Source organism: Lycorma delicatula, chromosome 7, assembly GCF_047948215.1.
Source record: "Lycorma delicatula isolate Av1 chromosome 7, ASM4794821v1, whole genome shotgun sequence".
In the NCBI taxonomy this organism is placed as follows: Eukaryota; Metazoa; Arthropoda; class Insecta; order Hemiptera; family Fulgoridae; genus Lycorma; species Lycorma delicatula.
Window position 1 is genome coordinate 9441557 of NC_134461.1, and position 19620 is coordinate 9461176.

Below are 19620 nucleotides of genomic sequence, written 5' to 3' on the forward strand. Positions count from 1 at the left end.
TAGTACTGGTAGACAGAAAGTTCTGGGTTCGAATTCCGGTCAGAATTGGCTTTTATATACGTTTTATATAAAATTGAAAATAAACGTAAGTGAAGAACTGGATGTCTGTCTATTGCCGATACAAATCAATAAATATAAAAATGTATTAGGTACTAATACGTGTAAGGAAAGATAATGTGGAGCGACTTATCAACCGTTGGTAGCCGTGATGCTGTCGAGGTAACACCGCAGTTCCTCTCCAAAAGACTACGCTAAACGTTTCACTACACATGCTGCAACATAACTCATATTTCGATAAATAATTAAATCTATAACGTACATTATATTAAATTAAGTTAAAAATTCCAACGGCGACTGAGATTCGGACCCGGGACCTTCCGGAAGATTCCATTTAGGAGATCAGTCGGCAAACGGTTTAGTTGATGTTTGTTGAAGAATTAAATAACATTATATTTTCTGTTCTTATAAACATAAAAGGATTACATAAATGTAGGTCGATTACGTAAATGTTGCTATAAGCAACATTGTTGTATTTATGTGGACGTCTCTTACTTTTATTATTAGAGCCTTAAATATAATCGAGTTAATTACAAGTTTTACATTTTTTTTTTATCTTCAGTCATTTGACTGGTTTGATGCAGCTCTCCAAGATTCCCTATCTAGTGCTAGTCGTTTCATTTCAGTATACCCTCTACATCCTACATCCCTTACGATTTGTTTTACGTATTCCAAACGTGGCCTGCCTACACAATTTTTCCCTTCTACCTGTCCTTCCGATATTAAAGCGACTATTCCAGGATGCCTTAGTATGTGGCCTATAAGTCTGTCTCTTCTTTTAACTATATTTTTCCAAACGCTTCTTTCTTCATCTATTTGCCGCAATACCTCTTCATTTGTCACTTTATCCACCCATCTGATTTTTAACATTCTGCTATAGCACCGCATTTCAAAAGTTTTACATATTCATTTTTTTTACCCTTTAATGCTGTATTTCATTTTATAAATAAGTTCATAAAACGGATAAACTTTATCGTAATATTTTTATTTAATTTATTAAAATTTAAGGTGATTAATTATTATTTTAAATAAAATGTAATAAATATAAAATAATCGACAAATCTTGATTTAATTTAATTATATCGAATGTCTATATAAGAAATGTCTTTATAAGAAAACGTCTATATTAACGTGTTACTCGCACAGCAATATACTCATACGTACGCGCACACACATGTACACATGTTTACGGTTGAATTTGAATTGTACAACGCTTGTTCAGTACTGTCTGACGGCAGCCAATCAGAGCGAAGGAAGCCAGCTGCGTTTGTTAAAACTCCCGTCCCTCTCTCGCCCCTCGACGCATTAGTTAGACTGATTTTGCCTCATCCCAAAAAAATTAAATAAAAAAAGATTTACCTCTAAAATTCCTCTTAGCTAAAGTCCTCTGTCACCAAATAAAATATACAATTTTATAAATTATGTTATTTTATCATTAACTCTTGAACTATTTAATTATTTATTTATTTTATTTTATTAAAGCATTTGTTACTATAAGAAATTTGTTTTATTAAATTTATTTATCATAAAAACTTTCGCTTTAATCAACTGATTTTTTTTAAAATCTAGCACAAATGAAGTATTACAATAAATAAAAATACCTTAAAAACTAGAATGTTCAATCTTGATAGTAAGAATGTTCGTAATTTTCTTTCAAGAAACGGCCTCAAAATCATCTTCATCTTTATTACCAAAGTAAAATGTAATGCACCCAATCGTGAAATAACTTTAACAATGTGTGCGTTGTGTGCTTACAGATGAAATGATATTCCGTTCCCGTTCTGTTTTTCTGTACACTTTTATAGTACAGATAAGAACCAAGATAAGAAGTTATCGACGAGTGTTGTCTTATCATCGTCGATAAATTTATCGGTGAGAAGTGCAAGAGTAATTCCGTAAATGCATTCGGTAAAATTGTTTCGACAGTGTTTAGCTCTGTGAATTGTACGTTTCTCAGATGTACAAATATTCGGGCAGATGTTCAAATTATTTATTACGTAGTTTTTTTCTTTTTCGTATTTAGCCTCCGGGAATTACCGTTCAGGTATTACTTCAGAGGATGATATGTATGAATTTAAATGAAGTGTAGTCTTGTACAGTCTCAGTTCTCAACCTTTCCTGAGAAGTGTGGTTAATCGAATCCAACCACCAAAAAACACCGGTATCCACGATCTAGTATTTAAATCCGTATAAAAGTAACTAACTGCCATTACTAGTATTTGAACGCTCGAACTCTCGACTTCCAAGTCGGCTTACTTGGGAAGACGCGTACACCACTAGATCGACCCGGTGGGTTTATTACTCGGTTTGATCAAATTATTTATTACGTATTCAATATTATTATTACATTATTACGCATGTAAGATTCGTCGCAAAGATTACAAACGGTTTGAAGGTAAACACAACACATTGGCAACATCATACATCACATACATACATCAATGACTGTGATGTATGTAAAATATGTTCAACACAATAATATTACTAATTAAGAGTAATATTTACTATGAAAGTAATGATGTTTATTAATTAGATAACCATTTGGCGATCATTATAAACATTTTGAATCGGTATATCAGTATATAAAATATATATTCGTGTTTTCGTGAAGACAGGAATCTATTTAATTTCTCATTCTATATTCCCTATTAAGCCTGAAAAAAAAGTTTTATTTATTGAAATATTTTTTGTATTTGTTCGTACAAGAGTTACGTATATCTATAAAGGAATTGATGACAACCATAAAACGTTAACATATATGTTATAGTCTAATATAATTACACTGCCGCTTGTGCTAAAAAAAAAAGAATTCAGTTAAAACTGACAATAGTTTAAAACAAAAAGACAGACGCTATTATTTGTAATGCTTTCAAGGACAAGTGATACTATAGAAAAACACTTAACAAATGGTGTGTACGTGCCGCTGTTCATGTCGATTAGAGGGTAAGGCATGAAAATATTAGTCATCGTAAAAGTTTTTTTTTCATCAGCCCGTAATGCTGTCTAAAGAGAGAGAACTAGAATTAAGTTGTATATAGTTAGCAAAGATAAATCATTAATATTAATTTTAAAATTAATCTTTTTCTTTTTTTTTTGTAACAGCCTTTAATTAATTAAATTAAAATTTATGTATTTAAAATGAAGTAAAATAAGAATTTTAAGTTTTTAATAATAAGTTTTTTTTAATATGTTTAATTTTCATTAGCGTATTTCCTTCATTAATGCGATATACTGCGGTGAAACAAAGTTTTGTGATGAAATGTTTTAATAAGTAACAAATAAAATTGTATAAATGGATATCAGGCAAAACACGACTTTAATAATGTAAGTAGAGTATACGAAATATTTTGATTTTATTTATTAAGAAAATATTTATTACGTAAATGTATGTATTAATTTAATTTATTGATTCGTACGATTTCCTCCTACTGACGACACTCAGTCGTGTCACACAGCATCGAGATATCCTTTTGAATTATTAAATCGGAAAACAAATACGATCCATTATTTTGGAAATTATGAACACTGTTTCCAGTATATGCCATAATAATTTTTAATTACCATTTTTATCGCTAATACAGTAAGTTTGCTTTTTATCGCGTAAGTATTATTGTTTAGTGAAAATATCCTTGTATATTCATTAGTCGGAATAAGAGCTAACTTTTATAGTTTGTGATCTGTTTTTTAATCTTTAATTAAAATTAATAATTATTAATTTTAATTATGAACGTCTAATTTTGAAAAAATAATAAAAAGGTAGAAGAATTTGAAATTTGTTTACTTATACTCAAAATGCCGTTATCGTATCAAATTACACTAACGCAAATCCATTTATCGAAATATACGTAGTCAATTTATAAATTTGCCTTTTGATTTTGAAACGAATTCATAGGTTACAGATTGTTTAACTAATACGCGATTGTTTTGTGCCGTTGAACCTAAATAAATCGTTCCTTGAAATATCAAAATCCTTTACCGGTCTCGTAATAAAATCGATTTAATATTACACGTTTGTTTTTTATTTTATTTGAAATCTAAATATTATCCCAAAAAACAATATAATAATATACACCAGAATTAGAAACACTACAATAAAATATGCCACATTTTTTTTTTTTTTTTTTTTTTTTTTTTTTTTTTTTAATCGGTAGGTTGTATACGGATAGATTAATTAAATATTTTAAATTGAACTATTAATTTATTACCTTAGTTATTATTTTATTATATAACGCTACCGCAAACATTAAAAAGTACAGTATAAGTTGACCGATCAATAAATATATCTGTAACAAAATGCGAAAAGGAGCCCTTAAAAATACAATTAAATTAAATAGTAAAATAATTTTTGCGTCTATTATAGACATCATATAACACATTCGCTCGTAGACACACTCTCTCTCTTCTACCGAATAGATTTAATAAAATAAACGATGCTAGTATTTGGCCAGAAGGTATTTTAATTTCCACCTTTTTTGGGCTCTTGAAAAATAAAACAAATACAAATTCACCAGGGAAGGATGGTAATACTAATACTAATGGCTAAGATGTCTATACTGTATCAAAATGTTCGCGGTCTACGTACTAAGTCTTCCAAGATTTACGCAGCTTTTACAGATTCTGATTACGACTCCATTGCACTGACGGAAACTTGGCTATCGGACGTTCATAGTAATGTAAACTTCTTCCCGGAATCATATAAAGTGTTTCGTTCAGACAGAAACTATGAATCTTCCGTCGCTGACCGTGGCGGAGGCACTTTAATCGCTGTTAAAAACTATATTAAATGTGTTCGACGCAAGGATATGGAGATGACTGCCAAATCGGTCTGGATCGAGGTACCAAGAACTGCGTCTAAAAACCTAATACTCGGTGTTTATTATTTTCCACAATCTGTGCACCCATCTGTTGTAGAACACTATTTTAATGATTTAATTTTACAAATAGATTCCGTAAAATACGACATAATAATAACTGGTGACTTCATTACCCCCGGGGTGTGGTCTGGAATGATCGCACTTTTCTTTCCGGTTGCAATTACTATTCTAAATGTCGATCTAACCGCATCTTCAATCTAGTAGATTTTTTGAACCTACGTTTTTATAACCATAACTTTGCACAAGGAACTAGCCTAGATCTTGTATTGACGAATGTAACTGTGTCAACTCTTTCTTCGGACGGTGTTGTGTACCCGGATAAACATCATCCTCGGTTCTCAATAATCTTACATGACTCTTCGTTCATTCACGATCATGTTACAAATCGTCCCACGTATAATTTCAGAAAGGGAGACTTTAAATCTTTCTTTAAAATGTGACGAACGCAGATCGGGGCAATGTTCTTCTGTGTCCTAACCTAGACGAAGCTGTGACGAATTTTCGTCAGGTGTTCAGTAAAGCTGTAGCCAAGAATGTTCCTATCACTCGTCGTCGATCTCCTAAGTTTCCGTTCTGGTTTTCAGCCGAACTTATAGCGCCGATTAAGAAGAAAAAAGTAGCACATCGACGATTTAAATTAACGAGACTTACTTCTGACTATCGCTCGTTTTCAGAGCTACGAAAGAAAGTTAAACTTATGGTTTCTAGGGATAATTATAACCACGCAAGCTTCATCGAAAGCGATCTAACGTTTAAGCCTTCAAGGTTTTGGAAATACGTCTCACAACACAGATCTAACCAAGAAAGAGTAGTTGCACCTCTGATCAATAATGAACTAGAACCTCTCGTGTGGTATGTACTCGTTTTGGGGAGTACTTTCAATCTGTGTTTCAGACTTTTCCAGAGGATGTAAGAGCGGATACCTCTTCAACGTCCAAAGATCGGATGAACTGTGCTGAGCTTGATATACCCTATGTAAGCGTCGAATTAGTATTAACCACCATTAACGGAATTAATCAAGGAAGCCAGTGGACCTGATGGCATACCACCATTTATTATTAAAGGCGTCAGCAGCGTGATCGCTCCTATTCTGGCCTCATTGTGCAACTAGAGCTTGAAATCAGGTACCTTCCCCAGCCTATGGAAAAAGGCGATCGTTACTCCAATTCCCAAACCTGGTGTCCCCCTTATTCCTAATTTCCGCCCTATTTCTGTCCTATCCTTCTTTTCTAAAATGTTTGAATCGATCCTAACATCTCATATATCTCAAAACATCAAACATAAAATCTCAGCTTCCAAACACGGCTTCATGCAATCCCGTTCCACAACCACAAACCTCAATTGTTTCCTTGATAAAATCGGTCCTGTTGTTGAATCTCAAGGTCAGGTGGATGCTATCTATTTTGATTTTCAAAAAGCATTTGACAAAATGCCCCATTACCTGCTCCAAAAAAGTTGGCTGAATTTGGGTTCAGTGAGCGTCTTGTCAAGTGGATCTCTTCATACTTGAATAACAGAACTTTTGCTGTTAGGTATGCTGGATGCAGTTCCCAAAGAGAATTCTCTGCAATCTCTGGAGTTCCACAGAGTTCCAACCTTGGACCGTTGCTGTTTCTACTTTTTATAAATGATATTACTGAATCCGTCTCTGTTGGTCTGAGTATGTATGCCGATGACCTTAAATTATTTCTTCAGATTAAAAGCTTACATGATCACCTAATGTTACAACACAATATTAACCGTATTTACCAGTGGGCAATGAGAAATCACATGCGGCTAAATTTCTCAAAAATTAAACATATTCCGTTCTCCCGAAAAACTAACATCGCTTGGTATAATTATACAATAAACTCTCTTCCCATTAATACTGTGAACTCCGTCACCGATCTAGGCATACTCCTTGACTCCAAGCTATACCTTTCTTAACACGCAGACATGATTGTGAGCCGAGCGAAGAGAAATCTTGGTCTGTTGAAATGGATTGCGAGACCTTTTGTTGATCCTCGAACTTGTGTCTTACTCTTCAAGTCACTTGTTCAAAGCCGGCTTGAATATTCCACCTCAACCTGGAATTCTCGAAGAGACTATACATCGATTAAAATTGAATCCATTCAGAACAACTTTCTATCTAGGCCGACTCACAAATTTAAACTTCACCAACTTGGAAAACAACAGCTTCAATTACTACATAATTTACCGTCTCTTGTATGTCGAAGAGAATACTTTGATTTACTGTTTTTTTCATAAAGCATTACACGGGTGTAATCCTACGGAAAACAAAATACAGTTACGTACACCCGGACGCAATATTCGAAACTTTTGTCCTCTTGCATACTCTACACAACTTATCTCACCCACAGAGAGATGCGCTTTAACTGCTGTAAAAAAATATGATAAAATAGACTTTTTTCAATCGAGGAAGAATTTTGTTTTTGAACTGAGTTTTACTCCGATATATTATAGATATTAAAAGTATAAAAACCCATAATACTGGATTACTACAGAACTTCACTAACCCTCTTCTGCTTGACCTTAGTTAAGTTATATAAATTAAAACAATTTTCTATTAATAAATAAATAAATATTTTAATAATTAAAATCAATTATATTGTAAAACAATGACGTAAATTTCTTTTGTGTCCATTTTACCTGCACATATATATATATATACACGATATATATACACGTGTACGTGTGTGTGTGTGTGTGTGTGTGTGTGTGTGTGTGTGTGTGTGTGTGTGTGTGTGTGTGTGTGTGTGTGTGTGTATGCTCATATACTTTTCCATACCATAGATAAAATTTAAAAACAGACTGGTAAATTCTTGAATATTTATAATACATATTTTAAACTTATTTCTTAAAATGTCAGTAGTTTTACATACATACAAAAAGGTTGTATATATATATATGTATCAGAAGTTTTTTATCTATTGAAAAAACCTTGAATTGAGACTTTGATCTGGCTTGAAATCAAAAATTCTGAAATAAAAAAAATCCTTTTCTTGTAATAACTCAAACTAAACTAAACATAAATAATTATCTATTCCTGTTAATAAAAAAAAACCTGTAATATATGCAGTTATTAATAAGACCAAAAACTACAACATTAGTTTTATTTTGGAATATAATTTGTTTTTAGAAGTTAACTGATTAATTAAATTGTATAAAAGCAACTCTTAACATTAGATTATAAATTAAAAATGTGTAAAATTTGGTATAACATGCTATGTATTAATATCATTCAATTTTATCACTCTTCAGTATAACTGAATTATATTAATCAGTATATATCATAATCTGTGTCCCCTCCTCCAAATACAAATGTATAATAAATTTTCTTATCTCTTCTCTTTTTGTTTTCAGTAAAAAAAGGAAACATTAAATTGTAATTTTCTGGTATCTGAATCTGTATTTCTTGTAACTGTGATATGTGAAACCGACTGAGGAATTATAAGCATTAATTAAAGATGCTTTCTTTGTTTTTAATGATGTTCATAATATAGTCGGTCCTTCTGATGAAAGAATGTTTCAGTTCTAGAACTTCTAGGAATATCATCTACATTTTAGCGGGTTTGGCAAATGGTGTTTTGGTGATACACACAAAATATTCAGCTCAGTAAGGAAGACAATAGAAACTGCTTTATTTCCTGGTTGATGCTATTATTCCATTAAAGTATATACTCTAATCTGAATTCAGGGGCATTTTTAATTCTCAGAAAATTGTCATCAAGGTTTGAGTAGCTCAATCTTGATATTACTCTGCCAGTTAAGATGTTTCTTCACCGATGATATCACTACCACCAGCAGAGGTAAGGAGAATGGAACTACTAGTCGATAGTGATATCACCGGCGAAGATACATTTCTTAACTGATAACTCTGAATAAAAGCATTTAAAAAATAATACACAGAAAAAAAAGGGTTATGCTAAATAGTTATTGAAATGTTTTTGTTAAATAGATTAGTAATATATCTTAGTATAAATGAAAGAAGATTCAGAAAACTACGTTTTATAAATATTCCCGCCACTCAAAAGGCTATTCATATTGGCAAAAAAAACATGCGTTACATGTTTACCGATATCGTTTGTCGGAAAATATATTTATAGACATCAAATAAAAGGGACGTATTTATGATCACAAATTCCTTCGTTTTTTTTGTGTGTGCAGGATATGTTTTTTCGGTATGTTGCTAGTAAGAGCTATTTAATAAATCCCTAACCCTCATAGTAATTATAATGCACAAGTCACACACACACACACACACACACACACAAGCAGATTTCTGAGAGAAAAATGGTCATATTCTTTCTAGTCTAAATAAAACATTTTACATCGTTCAAATTGTGTGTAATAAAACCGATTCCTTTGTGAATATAAAACAGAATAACCGACAAAGATATATAAAATGATTTTGTAACAGCGTTTTAAAACTGACACCGTACATATCCAGTTTAATGGCTGCATGATCAGAAAAGGTTAAAAACAATAATTAACTAAATAAAAATACAAGATTTTTGTATCGTGATATATAATCTAAAAAACATAAAAATTAAAATTCGGAAATTAAGTTGAGAAATATACATTAAACTAAAATGTAAAATCACTTAAGTTTACATTGAAATCGTATAAAATAAAATACATTTTGCAGAAATTAAAAGAAATACATTGTAAGATAACGTACGATAAGACAACTGAATTCACTAGATATTCAGTTTTATATATGTAGGTTTTTTAAATGTATTTTGTTGTATATTATTCGTTATAATAATACGTTAAATTAATTGTTATTAGTGTGGGTTATTTTTGCGTTTCGGTTTTGTATTTTAAAATTTAGATTGTGTTTCTCCCGTTCGTCTATTTGTTTGATTATATTACTATATATTATTAGGACGTTAAAACGGTCGGGGACTTTGTTAGAAAATACACTGGCGTAATACAAAAATTGACGTTTGAAACGGTTAATTTTGAAAAGAATGCGGTATAAGCATTTTTCCCTGCCGAACGAGTATTGTACGGTGTATTTTTAACTTCAAATTAATTTTTATATTTGTTAAGTGTAGTATTACTTTCTTGACATAAAGGAATCGGATTTTGGACTTTTTCTTACTGCAGTGATAAGCCCTCGTCGAGAACTTTTCAACGATACGTCATAAACGGTACTTATTTTCATCGTTTCCAGAGTTAAAGCCAAATAAAGTTTTAATTAATGAAATATTTGGATGTTAGGAGAAACCACATCGGTTCAAATCAGAATTAATATCTTTTTTTAATTTAAATATACTGATTTATTAACGATTAACCTCTGATCGCAAACAAAAGATTACGATAAATAATAATTCAATAACAACAAAATAAAAAATAAGAAAACATATCAGAAGTTATTAATGAAAAAAAATTTTATCAACTTTTCAATTTAAAATGTGTATGTAATTTAATAGGCGTACAAGGAAGTCGTATGGTGCCCACATCAATTTTTTTATTTACGCGATTGTTTTTCTTCAAAAAATAATAAACTACAATTAGAAAAAAGAACCAGAATGTACCGTTCACTACCGCGAAAATCCCTATTCGTTAGTACATTATTCTACAGTTAAAATTTCTATCTAACTTTCGTTAAATCAATATTCATCATTCAAAAAAAAAAAAAATGACAAGAGGTATTCAATAATTTCACTTTATTTTAGCCACCTAATAACCCATTACGAGACACCGCCCTCACGGAGGGACTGACTAGTAATGTAATAAAAATGTAAACCGTTATTACAATATTATAGTTTACTTTTTAAGAAAAAGAAAACATATTAAGTAAATATTACTAATAAAATACTTGGAAACATAATGGTAAAAGTCAGTTTTATGGAGATAATCTCAGTAGAGACTGAAATATTTTATTCTTTCATTTAATTTATGTATATATATATATATATATTAACTTAGCAAAATCAATTCTTTTGTTATTGCATTTGCTATATTCCTCTCTATACTAATCATGTCAAAGATAAAATTATAAAAATATTTTACTAACAAGAGTACAGAATTCAATAATGCTTCTACTTTTGCTTATTGTTATTTCATAATAGCGCTTTCAAGGTTTCCTTCATCATCAGTTAATAAAACATTTTCTTTTTAAAAAATCACACGTTAAAATTGTAAACGTGTAAAAATATGTAGTCGTAAAAATTAAAAATATTAAACATTTTTTGTTATGTGGCGGGCCACACATAAAGTACTGTACATAAACTTGATTTTGAGACTAAGATACCCAGAGATAACGTATTTTATCGATTATAAAACTTCTTATACAAAAATTATAGTTTACTGACATACCATTATGTTTCAGTCCACTGCCGCCTCTCACAAAATACAATAGTAGTATAAATTACCTTAATTTTATTGCCATGCGATGGTGCAGCCCATGATAATAGCCAGGTTGATTCGTATTCTTTCTTCTAATTCGTTATTAGAATGCAATCGATCAGCGCTTTTATGAACTAACAGTACACCAAGATATAGACTTGGCACCGGTGGATAGAAATGCTGAAGAACCGCAAAGAAAACCACTGTAACAGCGAACAAACTGGATAATGATGGCTTCTTAAAACTAAAGTTCAAATCAGGTTTAGCTGTTTCTGGTATTATCCTAAGCTTTATACTTTCATGAAATATATATGCCTATTATGTTAAGTTATGAACACTCTCGCGGTTATAAATCGATATAATATTATTTGTAAATAATGACGTTGAACTCGCAGCTGAATGTAGCGCATTTTATTGTAATTTTAGAAAATAAGCTTAGATTAAAATCCATGCAAAATTATAAACAAAAAATAATTAAATAAATTTATAAGCGTAAAATTATGTAAGGTCCGATTTCAGCTCAACAAACCGATTGCTGAAGTGTAATTGGATCCACATCCTTTTATAAGTAAATATCTTAAATAAAAATGAAGTACATATTAAAATTAATTTACATATTATCAAAAAGAAATTACTTGACTTAATGGTGGTCGGTGCCTCTGTGCTGCTTGTTCCGCCATTTTACAGAGCCTAACAGTCTTCAATGGTTTGTGTGCGGGCGCGTGTAGTTGAATCGACCAAGTTAAAACGGCGGTTCAATTGTAAGCGCTTCAATTTCGCTTCTCCGATTTCGTTCCTTATATACGCAATCCGCCGATTCGTATACGATACGTTCATCACATATTTTTTTGAAAATGAACGATCGGGAATGCACGGCGATGGAATAGTTGCAATAAGGATTAAATCAAAACAAAAGCCGACGATTGTTAACGTCTACATGCCTACAAGTGCCCATGATGATGATGATGAGGTAGAATGTGTATACAAAGAAATATACAAAGCGATTAAATACATAATACAGGATGAAAATATAATAATAGTAGGGAGATTGGAATGCAAGCATTGAAAAAGGCAAGGGCGGAAATATTGTTGGTGAATATAGGCAGAGCAAAAGAGACTCATTGAAACGCTCTTTTGATGAATAAAAATTCCGACATTTATGACACTACAGGTACAAGTTTTTATTCCTTTTTGACCCGCGTTATTAAACGTACAATCACATATAAATATATGTAGCATTACCAAAAGTTTTGATAAATTTCTTTACCGCTTAAGTAATAGTAAAATTAAGTTTCAAATTACTTATTATCTGAAATGCGGATTAACAGAAGATTCACAATATACTCGTAATTTTAATATTGATGGATAACAAACAATTTATAGAATAAGCGAATTTATTTAATGCAAACGATATTTGTTTGTCTGTTGTAAAGAATATTACTGAGAAGAATTACTGTAAGAATGTTACTGTTACTGTAATAGATAATAGAATTATTATAGTGTGATCGTGGAAATTTAATAGTTGTTCTATAATTGGTCTGGCTCTATTTATTATGTTAAATTTTATTCATGATGATATTTCTAAGGAAATTTTTTAAATTTATTAATGAATTTTAAGTTCATGGCAATTTTCTGCCACTCTTAGAATGGCTTAGATACTAGTGGTAGTTCATTAAAAGAGTGTTCAGGGGGTGGTGTAATTGAAAATCATTCAATTGAGGATGATTTATTGTTTTTAAAGATTGTAATTCGTTTAAATGCTATGGCTTCTCGTATGATGAATATGAATATTATAATTCTGATTATTGAAATTAATGATCCCACGGATGAAATTGTGTTTCATGTCATGTAATCGTCTGGGTAATCTGAATATCGTCGTGGTATTCCCGCTACGCCTAAAAAGTGTTGCGGGAAGAATGTTAGGTTTACTCCTAAAAATATGGTTGAAAATTGAATTTTTAATCATTTTTTATTTATTCTTATACCTGTTATTAGTGGAAATCAGTGAATGATTCTTGCTATAATGGCGAATACTGCTCCTATTGATAATACGTAATGAAAATGGGCTACAACATAGTATGTATCGTGTAAAATTACATCAATTTAAGAAGAGTTGGCTAGAATTACTCCTGTTAATCCTCCGATAGTGAATAGGAATACAAATCCTATAGATCAAATTATTTGCGGTGATTTTTTTTTTGTTATTCCTTGTATAGTGGCCATTCATCTAAAGATTTTAATTCCTGTTGGTACTGCAATAATTATAGTTGCAGAGGTGAAGTATGCTCGTGTGTCAATATCTATACCTACAGTAAATATGTGGTGTGCTCATACAATAAATCCTAAAATACCAATTGCTAATATCGCATAAATTATTCCTAGATGACCGAATGTTATTATTTTTCCTCTTTCGTTAGTAATAATGTGGGAGATTAATCCGAATCCTGGTAGAATTAAAATATATACTTCTGGATGTCCAAAGAATCAAAATAAGTGTTGATATAAAATTGGGTCTCCCCCTCCTGCGGGGTCAAAAAATGAAGTATTAAAGTTTCGATCTGTTAATAGTATTGCGATTGCTCCGGCTAATACTGGTAATGATACTAGCAGTAAAACTGCTGTAATTAGGACTGATCAACAGAAAAGGGGTATTTTTTCTATAGTTATTCCTTTTGGTCGTATATTTATTGTTGTCGAAATAAAATTAATTTCTCCTATGATTGATCTTAATCCCGCAATGTGAAGAGAAAAAATATTTAGGTCTACTGAAGGTCCTGAATGTGCAATTTGGGCTGAGAGGAGGGTAAACAGTTCATCCTGTTCCTGATCCTGACCCTACGATTGATCTTGCAATTAAAAGTGTAATTGATGGTGGTAGTAATCAAAATCTTATGTTATTTATTCGTGGGAATGCCATGTCTGGTCCACCGATTATAATAGGGACTAGTCAGTTTCCAAATCCTCCAATTATAATTGGTATAACCATAAAGAAAATTATAATGAATGCGTGTGATGTTACGATGGTATTATAAATTTGGTCATTTTTAATTATCGATCCTGGTTGTATTAGTTCTAATCGGATAATTATTCTTATTGTTCCAAGTAGTCTAGCTCAGAGCCCAAAAATAAAATAAAGAGTTCCGATATCTTTATGATTTGTTGAAAATATTCATTTATTCATTGAGAATGGGATGGCTGATTTAGGCGATAGATTGTAAATTTATTTAAGGTTTTAAACCTCTCATTATTTGTCTTGTATTCAATTATGATTCTATATTGCAAATATAGAGGTGCATTACTTGCTAAGGCTTATTTATAATAATAATTTTAACTTTGAAGGTTAATAGTTTTTTTAACTTAAATCCTTCTTTTTAGTTTAATTTAAAAATTATTATTATTGGAATTCCTATTAAATTTAGGATAATCGGGATAGTTGATTTTTTTTTATTATTTTTTATTTATTTGATTTGGTTATTGTAGGGATTATTATGTTTAAGTATATGTATGTTGATATAATTGATGAAATTAGTATAATTAATGGAATTGTTGGTGCTATACAAATTGTTGATTTTATAATTATTCATTTTATTAAAAATCCTCTTATTGATAATGATGAAATTATTAGGGATGTTTTTGTTAAATTTGTTTGAGTATTGATTTGGTTTAAAAAATTGATATTATTTTTTTTGAACGTGTTTATTATAGTTAAGTTGATTATGGTGTATATAATTAATAGAAGAGTAAATTGTTGTTTTGAAATTATTAATGAAAAGATTATTACTGGTGAATTTGAGATTGATGAGTATGCTATTAATTTTTTTAGCGATGTTTGTTTTATTCCTGAGATTGGTGCCGTAATTATTGATGTTATTATTAGTTTAATTCTGGTTATTTGGGTTGCAATAATTGTGGGAATGATTTTTTGTATAGTTATTATAATACATATTTCTCATCTTATTATTTGCATGATTCTTGGTACTCATAGGTGGAATGGGATTATACCTATTTTTATTAAAATTCTTTCATTAATGAGGCAGTTAATGATAGCATTAATAATTATTGAGGTTATTATAATTGATGAGGATATTCTTTGAATTAAATATTTTATAGATTGTTCATTTATTTTATTTCTTTTTTTTAAAAGGGGTAGAAAAGAAATTAAATTCTATAGATATTCATGAGAATATTATTCTGTTGGAGGATATTGTTATGATAATTCTTACGGTTATTGTTGTGATAAATATTGTTTTTGATAAATTTATTTTAATTAAAAAGAGAATTTATTCATCGATGGAGTATGAACCCATAAGCTTAATTTAGCTTATCTTTTTGTAAAAGGATGTGTGATGCATTAAGAATTTTGATTTCTTCAGTTTCAGTTTAATTCTGGATTTTACAATTTAGCATGAGTGAGGTTTCACTTAATTTACTTCATCAAAGTAATCCTTTAATCAGGCATCTTGCTTGAGTATAAAAATCCATTGTTTTTTTTTTCCTTTTTTTTTATATATCATTTTTTTTATGCGGTACATTATTTGCTTATTTAATTTTTTTGCAATTTTTGAGTTTAATTTTTAAACATAAATTTTTTCGTTATAATAAGATATTTATATTATACCATTCAATTGATTAATTATTATGTTACAAAAAAGAAAAAAGATAGTTATATTATAATATATATATTATATATAGTAATATATTTATTTAAATATATCTATTTCACCCTTTAATATTTAATCTTATTAAGTATAATATTTTAATTCATAAGTGTTATATAAATTAAAAAATTTATTATATAATAGATAACCTCTTATATTTAAATAAAGATTTTAATATAATATAGATTTTTAGTTTAATGTAAAATAGTTTTTGTAAAGATAATCATCTAAAATAAATTATTTAATTAAATGCATCAATAAGATATTAAATTTTAATTTTAATTAAATACTTATTTTATAAGAATTTAATTAAAATCAACTTTTAATTAAATTAAATAGGATTTTATTAAAAATAATTTTATTCATTCAAATAAATTTTAAAGTTTAAAAAACCTAAGGAATATAATTATATTATGATAAGTGTATTTAAAAATATATAATTAAAAAAAAAAAAAAAATCCTCATGGTTTAATTCCTATCTTAAGTTTTAGTTTAGTAAAATAATTACATATGTTTTATTTAAGTATTTATTTTGGTTCTTTAAAAACAAATTTATTATTATACTATTGTTATTTGTGATGTTAAGATTATTGTTGTTTAAGTTTACTTTCATATATTTTGAACCATTGTTTTTTTTTTTTATAGAAAATTATGATAATGTTAGGGGTAGCTTTATCTTATATTTGTGTGGCTTTTAGATATCAACTTTTAAGTTTACTTTTATTTATTTTAACTACTGTTTTTTTATTTAAATTAGATAATGTTAGGGTAGCTTTATTTAATATTTCTTTTTCTTAAATTATTAGCTTTTGATTTTATTGACTGGTTTAAGCTATAATTTTATTTAACTTCAGTTAGGGGTAGCTTGAAGTTATGTTTGCTCGAGGGAGGAGATCCTTTTTTGAATGTAATTTGTTGTTTAAAATTTTGGAGTTAAGGTCCCCTTTAAATATAGTTTTTAAAAAAATTTGATTTTTGTTTTAAAATTTGGCTTTAAATTTATAACGCATGTAAATTTTTGTTAGGTTAAATATCCTTAATGGTGAATTTTTATTTTCAGTGTTAAGGTTTTTTAATTTAATTTTTTAATTTAAGTTATATTTTTTAGAACCAAAAAATGTTGTGCCAGCATTTGCGGTTATTCCTCAGGTTCAAGTTAATTTTTTTTAGAATTTAGTCTTATTTGGTTTTAATATTTTGTATTTAGGTGAAATTTATACAATAAATTTTTTTTTTCTATGTAAATTTGAATTTAAACCGGGATTAGATACCCTGTTATTCTTAATTAGTAATTTTTTTCTAAGGTAGTATATTTTTTATAATTGAAATTTAATAGATCTGGCGGTTTTTAAATCTTTTTAGTGGAACCTGTAATTTAAATGATATTCCACGATTTTTTGTACCTTTTTTTTCTTGTATATCTCTGTCGTCGAGTGTAATGAAAATTTATTTTCTTTTTCTTTTTAAAGATTTATGTTAGGTCAAGATGCAGTTATAAAGAGGTTATTATGGGTTACATTAATTTTTGTTTTTTGATTTTTTAATTTGATTAAATCTGAATTTGGATTTAATAGTAATTTTTTTTAATAATTTTTTTGAATTTTGCTCTTAATTATGTACATATCGCCCGTCACTCTCATAAATTGAGATAAGTCGTAACAAAGTAGATGTACTGGAAAGTGTATCTAGAATCGGACTTCGGTTTATTCTTATTTACAATAAGATTTTTTACTGTTCAATTCAGTTGAGTCTGATAGGTTTTTTTTTTTATTTGATTTTCTTTAATTTAGTTATATATAACAGTTAAACTTTAATATGTTCCTATTGCTATACACAAATAACGAAAATCTTACAGCAAACATCTGTTTTCAGTATCGGTAGTCATAAAAAATTTCAGCATAAATATCAATCACTTTTTATAATTAAGTAAAACAATATAACCAAAGAAAAAAAAAAGTTTGAGAATTTCATTTTTTCAATGTTTATACAAGAGCATCAATATATCATGTAACCCATCATGTGTGTTTACGTAGAAGAAAATAATAAAATATTTGGAAAAGGAGATATTATAAATTAAGGTAAAAGAATGGCTAAATTGAGACATAGGGCGACAGGAAATATCTACAATAAACAAAGTTAACATCATATATAATCTTCCACTTGTATATACGTATAAATATGCATACGTATACGAAAAATTTGGACTTTAATAAATTTTATATAATCCAAATTTATAAACATTTCAAGACATAATATAAGGAAGCTCCGAGTGTTTTGTCATTCTCCTAAATTATTACAGTACATAAAGTAACGTTGAAATTTAAAAATATTTATCTTACAGATAAAATAATATCGTTAAAAAAAGACAAAAAAATGTAAAATTTAATTTATCATTTTATATTATTTTATTCACTCTTTCGTAAGATTTATTCGAGCAATAATAAACACACTTTTGTCCTTTTGTCCTTGAAAAATGACGTAGTTGACACAATAGAGACGAATACTGGTTTATACTGGTTTAGCACTAGCATATAAGACGAAGGACATTTAAACCGTTACAAGCTGCGCTAACCTTGAGTACAGTGTTGCCAACTGACATTATACGGAGAAATAAAATTTATTTATGCGTGACTTCTACCTTCTTAATTTTAGGGTTGAGTCCTTTTTGAAACACCTAATATAGTATATTAGATTGACTTATACCTGATAAAAGATATTCATTCTCATGAACCTATGAATCAATTCTTTCAACAATTGCATTTATCACGTCTTCCTGTTTTATAGTAAAATTTTTAAATTTAATTAATTCCTTAAGTACATCTAATTTGCTTAAGCAAATTCAACATGAGCAAGTGTACCTCTATTATTATCTCTTAACGTGAAGATGTACCTTTTATCTAGTAATTGACTGGTTAATTCTTTATATTCATTTAATTGTTAATTTAGTATTGGATAAATAAATTTTATTTTAGAATAATAATTTTTTTTTAGTACCTTTTGTATCAGGGTTAATTAATTTTTTTAATTTATTTTTTTTCCCCCGAATAGTGAAGATCTATCTTAATCTGTATTTTATTGTGGAATAATTATTTATAAGTTTGGGATTGTTTCGATATGAAATTCATTTCTTTTTATATGTGGTTATCTGGTAGATTGATTTAATCGAGAATTTCTTTTTGTTAATTTTATTTTTTTTTTCATTTTGAAATTTTATATTAAGGGTGGATAAGCTCTTTTTTATATATAATTTATTTTTTTTTATTTTTCTTGTTGGATTAGAATCTTTCATCATTTAAAGTTCGTTGTAGATTAAATTGGGTTTTTTTTATATTTATTTTTTTACTGGATTTTAATTAATTTTTTGATTTTTAATTATGATTAAATTAGTAGATTTAAAAATTTTATTTATGAATTAGGCAAGAAATAATTTCGCCTGTTTATCAAAAACATGTCCTTTTGTGATTTATTTAAGGTTTGGCCTGCTCAATGATTTAAATAGCTGCAGTATTTTGACTGTGCTAAGGTAGCATAATAATTAGTCTTTTAATTGAGGTCTGGAATGATTGGTTTGACGAGAATTATACTTTATTTTTGAAATTTAGTTTGAATTTTATTTTTAAGTTAAAAAGCTTAAATTTAGGAGAGGATAAGACCCTATAGATCTTTATTTTATT

At 28.8% G+C, this 19620-nt stretch overlaps 1 protein-coding gene and 1 pseudogene across 3 annotated transcripts in view; both read right to left on the bottom strand.

Moving 5' to 3' along the window:
* The window catches only part of LOC142328067 (uncharacterized), an 86946-nt gene extending 75491 nt beyond the window's left edge, over window positions 1-11455 (bottom strand). For all 3 annotated transcript variants that reach the window (XR_012757182.1, XR_012757181.1, XM_075371537.1), the window contains exon 1: window positions 11315-11455. The gene's annotated coding sequence lies outside the window, so the exon portion shown is untranslated. The remainder of the gene's footprint in view (window positions 1-11314) is intronic.
* A 1367-nt stretch (window positions 11456-12822) lies between these two features.
* LOC142327802 (cytochrome c oxidase subunit 1-like) lies at window positions 12823-14205 on the bottom strand (annotated as a pseudogene).
* Between the last annotated feature and the right edge of the window lie 5415 nt (window positions 14206-19620).